This window comes from Calidris pugnax, unplaced genomic scaffold, assembly GCF_001431845.1.
Source record: "Calidris pugnax isolate Ruff unplaced genomic scaffold, ASM143184v1 scaffold38, whole genome shotgun sequence".
NCBI lineage: Eukaryota > Metazoa > Chordata > Aves > Charadriiformes > Scolopacidae > Calidris > Calidris pugnax.
The window spans coordinates 622202-633299 of record NW_015090995.1 but is presented as its reverse complement, the minus strand read 5'-3'; positions in this window follow the sequence as shown (position 1 = coordinate 633299).

Here is an 11098-nt window from a genome sequence, read left to right as displayed (position 1 = left end):
ACCATCTGGTTTCTGAGATGGTTTACAGCTGGGTTTGCTTGGGCACAAAGCAGTTGAGTGATTTGCCCCAAGGTTACACAGCTGAGCCAGGGCTTGAGAGGAATGAAAAAACCGTGTCCTTTGTAATTAATTCCCAACCCTTTACAACAACCACCAGACCATACCACCTCCCTCAAGGTATGAACAAAGCACAGTGAGTCGTATTGCGCAATAATGTAATTAAAAGTTGGAAAAAAAGTTACTTAAATTACAAACTGTGTTAGGAACTGACTGAGCAAAGTATTAGTGAGGCGCTGGCACCAGGCACGATTATAGTAATACCAAGACTGGCTTCTGAGTTATTGAAGATATTTGTAAATGGTCATTTTTTGCAGTGTTGCTGTCAGTTGTGTTTCTCACACCTTTCCAGTGGTTCCCCATGGAAACACAGTGTGATGGGAGAGATGGGAAAATCAGGCTCCATTTTTAACTTTCCCTGTGACTCGTTTGATGATCTTGGCCAGACGTCTTAATCAACGTTACTGTGGCTGTAAATAAGAGAAAGGTTACGGACACGTATTTGCCACACACTTCAGCATCCACAGGAGGGAATCACCACCGAGAAATAAAGGAATTGCCCACATTTGCAGTAGGGATGGCTGAAATCTTAACATCTGAGTTCAGATCTTGATTGTGGATTCCTTAAATTCAGAGTTGTTTACACTTGAAGCAGGAACAAAACAGAAAATTCAGATCTTGATTTCAAGGAACAGCTTGGAGAGAAATAGTTGGATTTATGTCAGGTGTACAGATGAAGAGGAAACAGGCATGGAAAGAAACTTAGCCTGTACCAGAAAAGTTGTCTAATTGTTTTAGGAGGCAAGCTGGAAGGCTGCCAGCGTATTGTTACTGCTGGATTTCCCTCTGCCCACTGGCAAAGCTGGAAGACTGGGTCAAAATCCCCCTGGCTCTGCTAGAGCTGCAGCAATGTTTGCAGAGCCAGCACGTGACCCTGAAGCAGCAGAACATAATGACATATTTGCTAGTATTTAGTTGATCGTGTATTTTCAGATTTCTCATGAGCTGCCTCTGTCTCCTCTGGGGTTAACGCAGGAAAGCCATGCAATTAAAAGTTTAAAGGATCTCCAGTTTCACTCTGAAACCCTCAAAAGTGGGGACAATGGTGCTAGAAAAGACAATCCAATCTATCACCTCTGGAGACAAAGCAAGACTCTTCCTTTGATAGTTTTTGACCCCTGTTCTCACTGGCTTTGCCCTTCCTTGTCCCTCTCCGTTCATGCCTTTGTTCTCATTTCATTTAGCAAGCAAAAACTTCTGCAGTTTTCTTCCCTAGGCTGAGAAATACATTTTTTGCTGTTTAGTTTAAAATTTATTTCCAAATATTTTAACTCCAAACATGATTTATAGCAAAAGAAGAGTGTCTGCTTAGCCTTCTGACCGTATTTACCTAAAGCATTTTAAAGCATGTTTAAAATGAAGTGAGTACAACTCTGTATTTAGACAAACCTTTGAATTCATGCCATTTGTCCCCAAGTGCTCTCCCTGGCTTAGCCCAGTATTTCCTTCCCTTGTTTTTTTGCTTACGATGTTGAGCTCATTTGTGTTGCAGTCAGTCAATTGCTTGCTTAAACCTGTTCAGTTCTTGTAAAGTTTTGCTGCTCTTCTCTGAAATCTCTTTGGTTTAATCAAGCAAGTTAGATGAGCTCTAAGCAGCTGTGCAAGTGGTAGATGAGCTCAGAACAGCTGGTGATTTTCTGCTCTGTCAGATTTTTGCTCATTATTGAAGATTTTGGAATAAACAGGAGCATGGAGAGTGATGCAGCAAACCCAGTTCTCGTCTCCCTTCGTCTGTCAATCTCCTTTGGTGACAATAATTTTATCTGTCACAAAGTGGGCAAAGTTTATCCTAAAAGATAGTGTTTCAGCACGGATTCCTACAGATGGAAAAAACACCAAATACGAAGCAGAGAGAGATGATAGGTTCTGTAAACCCTAGGAGCCAATTCATTCAGGAGCTGTCATACCAGTCTTCTTTTCTTTAGAAGATACATTTCTTACATTTTCCTTTTTATCCAAATGGGTTTCAAGACCCAGCCTCTGGATCTCGTCAGGCAGACACTTACTGTCTCCTCTGTAGCAGGTCCAAGGGAAGCTGCACATTTTCTAAATATGATGGGTGAAAGTATGCATGCCTCGCGCTGTTATTATGGATGATTGTGGAGACTGTTCCTAAGGATAATGTTTTTCTTCTTTCTGGGCAATAATGCAGAACACTAGCAACCAGGAACTGGTCATTTTGAAAAAAAATATTAGGTTTTTTTTTTGCTGGATCTGGACACACACTGTACCTTTTCTGCTGGTTAGAAAGCTCACCAGATAAGCAGGGCTTGGGCTTTTTCTGATGCAGCCTTTGAACTCTCACAGAGAGAGCTGAATTATGTCACTTTTTGACTGTGATCCAGGTTTCCAGATGCTCGCAGGAGCCCTCACTCTTCACAGTGTTCTGCATTGTATTCCACTTCAAAACTCTCAATATTTTCCTATGCCATGATGAAAAAGAAAAACTACTTAGATCACACTGAAGTGCAACAGCCTACTCTCTTGCCTCCCTATTTTTCATTAAGATCATGGGTGTCTGAGCTGGTTTTACATTCGTTGGGGTCTAGAACTCGACCTCATGCTCCACAAGCAAAGATGTTTCTCATTTCAAATGAACAAGACTCTATTATTTAACTAGCAGAACAAGGTATCCTGTTGTACACACCAGCAGTTCTGTGACTGTCAGTAAAGAGCAGTGGGATAGGGAAATGAGAGTGTGGCATAAAAACTTTAAATTATGCTCCTTTGTGCATTTAATTTTCAGTATGAGAGACGGACTCTCCCTCCAGCACTGGGAAGGGTAAGAGGCTGGTGACGGTGCTGAATATAAAGCAAGTGGTGATGGTGATTCTGGCTCAGGTCAACATTTGTGAGAAGAACCTCCCAAGGGCACAAAAAGGGCTTACTGGGAAACCGTGGGTTCTCTGAAACAGGAACCAAAATGACATTTCTGTGAACTACACATCTGGAGGTGCTCTGCTGAAATGGGAAAACCAGAATCCAGGCCTTGGAGAGCCATTAGCGTTTCCCATCTACATCCTTTCAGAGCAGTGGTGAAAACCCCACGTCTTCGTCACATTCCAGCCCATGTGGTTACATTATGCCTCTGTCAAAGTCACTTCTCCTCCTAAAGGGCTCCAGTAGTATTGCTGGTGTCAGTGTAGATACTGGTACAGCTCCAGCAATGAACAGAGGGTTTGAGTCGCCATTCGTAGCCAGCCTTTTAACTGCCAAGACCACCTATGAAGTCCAGAGTCCAAGAGCCAGTACCAAATATCAGATATATCTGACTAGTGTTCATCAGTCGGTGCTGGAGAGCAGTAACTGGCTCTCAGGAGAGCCATAATCTGCCAAAAGAGCAGCTTTTAAAACCCAGAATACATATTTGTGTCAGGGCTGTGAAATGATACATTTAATATGTAAGTGCTATTCTGCTAGCGTTATTTATTAGGCAGCTTAGAAGAAAGCAAGAAGTTTTGTTTCTAAATCCTGAGTGCTAATCACTGAGATTCCTCGTTTTATCTATTTTTATATTTTTAATTTTAGCCGTTTGCACTTATGAACCTCACACTGGGGAATGGAGTGAAACAAATGGAGCCAAAGTTTCATCTCTTTGTATGTTTGGCACCGCACGTTTCCCCCACGCTGCAAATACGTCTCAGCACTGGAAGAATGAAGAATATTGAACAGGCCTGAGAGGGTACATTCAGTCTGCAAAGCCCAGGCACCCTGTGCTGTGGCTACTGGTAAGAACCACTGGTAAAACAAGAATAATGCATCCAAAAAGCATCAGTGCTCACCACCTATTTACACGCTTCGCAAGGAGCTTTAAAACCTGGGCAACACAGGATGAGGGGAGAAGGCTGTCAAAGGGTTAAATGTTTCCTGCCTTTAATCTAGAATCACGTAATGTGGAATGAATGTTTCAGCTCAAACCGTTTCCTCACTCTGACAGTTTCATGGTGTGAGGTCAAAGTGTGGGAGAGACGGAGAGAAAAGAGGGGGAGCAGGGAGCGGTGAGCGAGTAAAGGCAGGGAAACACACAGACACCCAGGGAAATACAAAGGATGGTTTCTCAAGGAGGACAAGGGCTGCGGTGGAGCCATAGGCAAAGTGTGTGTGACTTTAAGGACTTCCTGCTCCTGCTTCTCCCATGTGTCCTGCTCCAGCTCTGGGCACAGTTCCCACGCCACATTGCGAAAACCCGCCTCGAGTTTCTCACAGTGTCTCTGCCCAGACACAAACTGCAGCTCCAGTCCTCCCTGCACCCTGCAAATCCAAGAGGTGGGACCCCTTTGGGGGGTACTGCTGGCTATATTTCTTTTTTCCCTGCTCTGTGTGGATCTTTTCCTCTGCTCCCAGAGCTTTTTCGTACACTAAAGGGCTCTACCCAAGGAGGCAAAGTTCAACGTAGAAACTCATCAGATTCGAAATTAATTTGATTTTTTGGACCAACCTGATCTTAGATCACTTCTTACAGAAATAGAGTGGCCTAGTTTGATTTCATTTGCAGGCCTTCCTGCAAGGACAAAGTAACCACTCATTCATGACTATCACGATGTCAAAATGTGTTTCTCCAGAGCAGTGCATCACGTCTGCCTCTTCCCCTTGTAGTTTTCACCTCCTCTGCCCTGGGCAATAGTTTCCTTTTTGCAGAATTTTTACTGATCTAATTTCTTACCGATTAACATAAGCTACAAAATATAACCCTACAATTTATGCCAAATACACTGCTCCCAAGTAGCAAAGATAAGGACACCCCCCTCCCCAAATGATGGCAGTACCACAGAGAGGTTTGGTAGATGAGCCTGCTGCTGAGAATAGTAAATTCTGCATCTTCCCACCAAATGATAACAAACGTCTGAAGGGAATCAGCTGACAAATCCTCTTGCTCAACACCACTCACCCCTAAGCTGCATGAAGAAAACAAACTCCTTTCATGGCAGGAAATCCTCAGGCCAGTTTGTCACCAGGATTCAGAAAGATTTAAATAACAGAGCTACTAACAGCAGATTTTGACTGGTGAATGATACAGGCAGAAAAGCTCCTCAGCAAGCATTTCTGAGGGCTGATAGGTACAAATCCTATTTTAAGGCTATCGGGCAAAAGTGGGTACTAATGCTTTCCGGATAAAGATGCAGGGTCCTCCAAGGAGGAGGACTCTAGAACTCTTTTTGCAAATTCTACATGAAAACAATTTCTTGTGATTTAGAATAAGGTCAAACTCCTGCCCACAGCTCTAAACATTTTATTTCTGAAATGGGCCACAGGAAAATTCCCTGGCTCAGACCTGCCAGTTTTCAACATGCAGTTTCAGCCTTCCAACTGAACTGAAAGATCTTCATTTAAGCCTCTTCCTTAGTGCTACTGTGTGTATTTTCAAACATCCTTTGCAGGACACTACCAGTTCCTCTGGTCCCATATCTTCACACTCCCTGTCTCTCGGGCATGTTTTTCTGCTGGTGCAAGACATAATGTAACCTAAGGGACCAAGAACACTGCAGGGTGTTGCTCAGGTTGTCCCACCCTTCACTTCAGTTCCCATAAAATTAAAATTATACTTCCTTCCTTTGTCAAGTGTTTTGATATCTGTTGATTAAAACTCCTGTGTGTAAGCCAGGTGTCACACTGCTTTCAATATTCTGTTGCTGCACCCTCGTGCGGAGAAGAGCTGACGGTTTGTTATTAATAGAGCAGGAAGTGGAGATTAAACTTTGCTCTCTAATCACAAACAAAAGCTACAAGAGCTCTGTAGCTTCTGGGTAAACTTAGGAATGAACAACTGTTTCTAAGGAAAGTGAATCCCAGAAGTAGAAACCCAGATTGATGTCTCGGAGGGAGCTGAATTAAAACAAGGTCAGGCCTGGCAGCCTGCCTCTTCTTCACCTTGTGAATATTCTCCAAGGGATGGATCTGGAACATAACTGTTTTGACACAGGGTTTCCTGTTGCAAACGCTCTGTGCAGGCTCCACACCAAGCAGCTGGGATATTTTTTTTTTTTTAATATGTGCCTAAGCCACATTTTCAAGTGGTGTAAATTGTGGTAGCACCACAAGCATCTTGTGGATCAAAAGAAATCCAGCTGTCAGATTTTATTCACTGAGGATTTGACCCAGCCTAAAAATCACCCACAGCAAAACCCATTGCTGAGGCCAGGAAGGTAGTTTGACATATGCAAAGTGGGATAATCATCTCTTCAAAGCCCAGGTTACCTCTTCTATCGTGGAGAAAGCTGTGCAGAGGTAGCCTTAGTGGCTACTGGTTGTCTCCATGAAGTCATACGGGAAAAGTTTTGAGAGTTGTGTAAACAAAAGCTCTGCATATTTAGTGGCCCTCTGATTTGCTTTAAACTCTCCATGCATATTTCACTTTCCAGGAATAGCCCAGTCAGATCCATCCTGGCACAAGGGTTCCTAGCAACTGGGACTGATGTCTTTAGCGTATCAGTTACCCTGTTGTGCAGCATCGGGCTACTACAATGCACGTGGGAGTCCTGATCCACCTGTGGGCCTCTGGATTATCATAAAACAAAGATGATATCACAGCAACAACCAGATAGGTTATTTATAGATGCATCAGTACCTTCTAGCACAGTAGAGAGGGTGGTGAGGTACCACTGGCTGTGCCGGTACATCCAGATAGCACAGCAATTGCCTCCGCAGCCGAACCAGAGCCAGACCTGAAAGCAGCACAGCTCTGTTAGCACAAAGCTGCATTCTAGCTAATAATCCCTGCTTCACTGCAAAAATGTAGCTCTGTGCTAACACAGCCCTGCTGCTTCCAGTTTTGGAGCTGGTTTGGTCGGCATTAACTGAGGACTCACCGCCCCACTCTCTATTGTGTGATGTGGACATGCCCTTAGAGTTACACAGCTGGGTGTTTGTTCTGGAAACGCTCGTGTGCTCACCCACTCAGCACAGAAACAATGCAATGTGGGTTGTTTTTTTTCCCTAAGTGGTCATAATTAACAAAGCACAATCCATATAATCATACAGCCCCACTCAACATCATTGGAGAAATACACAGAAAAAGAAATTACCTCCCCACTGCTTTTGAATAGCACCAAAAAGCAAATAACCTTACCACAAGAATTCAGTGAGCGAAACAAAGCCTAGATTCATTCAGCAGTCTCATCTCCCTGCCTTTAAAGTTCAAGCAGTGGTTAATAAATGCTCTATGGTATGAGCAGCCTTTACAATTGCTGCACACTCACTGTGCTGTGAATTGGAGGTGTGACAGGGTGTTCTGTAAACATCTCAGCTCACCAAAGCACGTTCATTTGTTGTAACATCAGTGGTGGCAGCAGCTATGCCACCCCGGTGCTTGCCCAGAAATCCAGGGCTGAGAAAGATTTATCACATGAAAACAAACAAGATTCTCCAGTCCGGTTATTTAGCAGGGCATAAAAGCAATTAAAGAGATACTGAGGAAACCAGTCATGGAAAATTTAGGTCATACTATTTAAATTCGGTTTTATGGTTATTTTCCTTCTTTAGCGTGTTTCCCTCCCCGTGCTTTGCTGTTGTTTCTAATGATGATGGCAGCTACACAAGCATCAAGATTTTTGAGGGCTCTTCTGACTGTAAATGCCCAATTTACCTCTCAATGTTCCAGGAAGTCCAGATACCCCACTAAAGATATCATCATTACCTGTAAATTAAGGAGCAGGAAATAAAATGAACTATAAGGAGTCGCTTGGCCTACGTCCATTATGTGAGTTTCATAAATTAGAAAAATTTAAAATCAACATGTAAATTTCATACCAGCATATTTCAAGCAAATGTAGAACAAAAAAAGAGCTTTGTCACTGCAAACCTGTTTTTCTAATACTAGCCCTTCTGTACGCATGAGATTTTCCATTTGATTTCAATGGATCAGCTTGGTGAATAACTTTTTTGCCTTGAAATTCTGGCCTCCTTTAAGGAAGATACTTTAACCTCAAGAGACTTCAACCTTCTAAGAAGCAGGGAAAAGGAGCTTGAGCATTGTCTAGCACTATAGCTGTGGTGCCCTGCGCTGATGGCTCACAAGGCCATGATAAATGACCTGCAGTTGCCCTGCAGAATCACATTGTCTTTTTCAAATTTTCACCTGAAAATGTCGGGCAGGTGCGTGGCAATCTGCAGTCATTTCTTTATGGATAACAGCAGCCTACACTCCTAACATTCTGGGAATTGGTAGTCTGGGCTAGATTAGGCTTCAAAGGAAGGATAGCAGCAAGTTGGTTTTGCATTCTACTAAGCCAGTTAATATATTGTATAATAAATGACTATTCTCAGTTCTTCATTTGCACCTTATTTCTTTAACATCCTTTCTATGTACTCTATGGAGGCTGTTATGTGTCACTGAAAACTCAGTTTTATATTGGACCACTTTTGAGTGACAGAAGGGCTGTGTGGAGGGATATGCTTTATACCACACTTCAGGGCCAACATTTTCCACTACCAAAGTCCCAAACTATGTGCTTTAGCTGCCCCTACTCAGGCATCCAAATAAGCATCTGGGGATTTAATGAAAGAGGATGGCTGTTCACCACATGTCCACGGACATAAAATTGATCTAGGCTATACAGACATCAGTGTAGAATTTGGCAAAATACCAGCTGGGCAATTAGCAGTTAAACCACAGAAAATAAGGCTTGGTATAAGGATTTTGCTGTAGATGGAAAACTGCTTGGAAGAGAAATGATGACAGAATGGACCGGGAAGGATTGGATTGGTATGGGCCAAATACTAGAATTTCTGAAGAATCAGACTTGGAATCAGTCTTGTTAAATATTTTTATGAATGGCTGGCACAAACCATCAGAACATGAGAGTAAAACTTGTTGGTGATGTAAAGCTGGGAGGCACCGTCAATACACAGGAGTGCCCTACAGGAAGAATGGCATTCCTCTGGGGAACTGAATCGTGGTAATAGGATGCAATGGCAGACACTTAGGGACTGAGAACAAGAATTTCTCCTCTAATCAGTCAGAAGCACCACAGGAAGAGAAAGGCCGAAGTAGCATGTCTGGATATCAGCGTGTTGCAGCTGTGCAACAGGAAATGTGATCTGAGGATGTGTCGGGCAAAATAATGACAGCAAAGGCTGGGCGTACGAGGGGCACTGCACATGGGCTGGCTGAGACCTTCCCTTGAGCAAGGCACACAGCCCTGCTCACTCACATTCAATATAGCACAGGTGCAGGCAGAGGAATTACTAAGGGTTGGAAACCTGTCATAGCAGAGGAGGCTGAAACCGCGATTATATTTTTATATCTCTGACCTCCAAAGATCCTGGAGCAGGCTACCAATGGGTATTTTATGTCCACATGGCACAGCACATCACACACGGAAATATTAGCTGAGATGTGATGGATGTTTGGGGGTAGAGCTACATACCCAGTCCCTGTGCCCCCGCTGGAGCCTCCCCCTTCTTGTTCTTGCCCCCCAGGCCCCTTCTCTCCATCGTGCTGACACAGACGTTTCTGCAGTCACCTGGGAACCTGGGAATGGAGTCAGAAAATTGATCCACAGAAAGAACAATGCAGCAACAGTAAAAAGGTCGTTTTTCAAGATCAAGTTTCTAGACAGTCAAATACATCTGGACTTCTTTGAAATCTGAGATTTGCTCAGTCAGTGGTGGCTTGGGAATCTCAGGGAAATTGCGTTTTCATTGCAGAGACAGGCCTTCCCCAAGGTGCCCTATTTGGGCTTGTGGAAAATATATGCAGAAGAGACAAAGTTACTCACTGCACACCCATTAGAGCAGCGAAGAAAAAGTTATCTTCAGAACAACATTGATCAGGAGTTACTGAAAAAAGCGGCCTTGAATTCCCACTAGTCTGGGAATTAGAAACTGGTTTCTATCCATTGGAGCAGGAGTGTGGAACAAATACTTTAACTGGTTTTAAGAAGATATTTGTCCCTTAGGGGCTGTACGAGACAGCTTTAAAATAGTTGGAAGTGATATCTGTGTCCCAGGAGGTCTATTCCGTTGACCTGGCACATACAGTACCCTCCTCCAACAATCTCTGTCACAGAATACAGTAAAATGTGTGGCAAAGCACACCAGGTTTCTCTACACAAAAAAAATCCTGGCCATTTCTCACCACTTTGTACCTTGGCAACACAGTGTAAATTTCATCACTATCACTTATCAGCACTTTTCACTCAAATGTCTCAGGATAGATCAACCACACAATGTGCAAAACAGGAGAACAAGGCTTGAGAGACTTTCTCCTTGGAAGTAACAAGTCCTAAAGTAAGAGGGAGAAGGGCATACCCTAATCTCTTATGCTGAACTGTTGCACAGCATTCACCTCCATACCACTCTCCACTTCAATATTAAAGTTTTCTATCCTGGGCAGATAGACTCCTTTAAGTACACAGAAAAGAGAAGCTGGCCACTATGGCTAAAAAGAAATGGTTGTAATAAGGATGGCTGCTCCTAAGAGATAAAAATTCAACTCAGAATAATAGATGAGGAATAAACCAGGATTTTCTTCTGCACCACCCTGAAGCTGCAGCACAAAGCTGGGGTGATGCAGAGGTTCCCTTTAGTGGATGCCTATCCAAGAAGCATGGCCACGGCCTGGGTACATGTCACAAGTGCAATGAATTCCCATTGTCTGCAAACCTGCAATGACACCTACTGGTAACCAATCAAAGATGTTCCTGCTTACAAACAATGTGAGCCTGCATGTTTCCAAATGTCAAAGAAATATATTTTTATAGCCCGCCTTCCCATCATAAAGATTCTCCGCAGCGGTTTTGTACATTCTGGCACAGGAAGCTGGGCTCTGTTTAGCCTGGCTTATTTGCAGACCACTCGTTTACCATTTCTGTCTTCTGTTCTGAGCTGAATAATCCACACTGGAGTATGTCGGGGTGTGTGCCTAATGCGTGTGGGCGTTGGGACCTCATTACTCCTCTCAGCTCAGGCCAGGTCACTCAGGTGTGTATGGCATGGACCACTCCTGTACTTCCACACCAACAGTTCTGTTACACTACAGGAT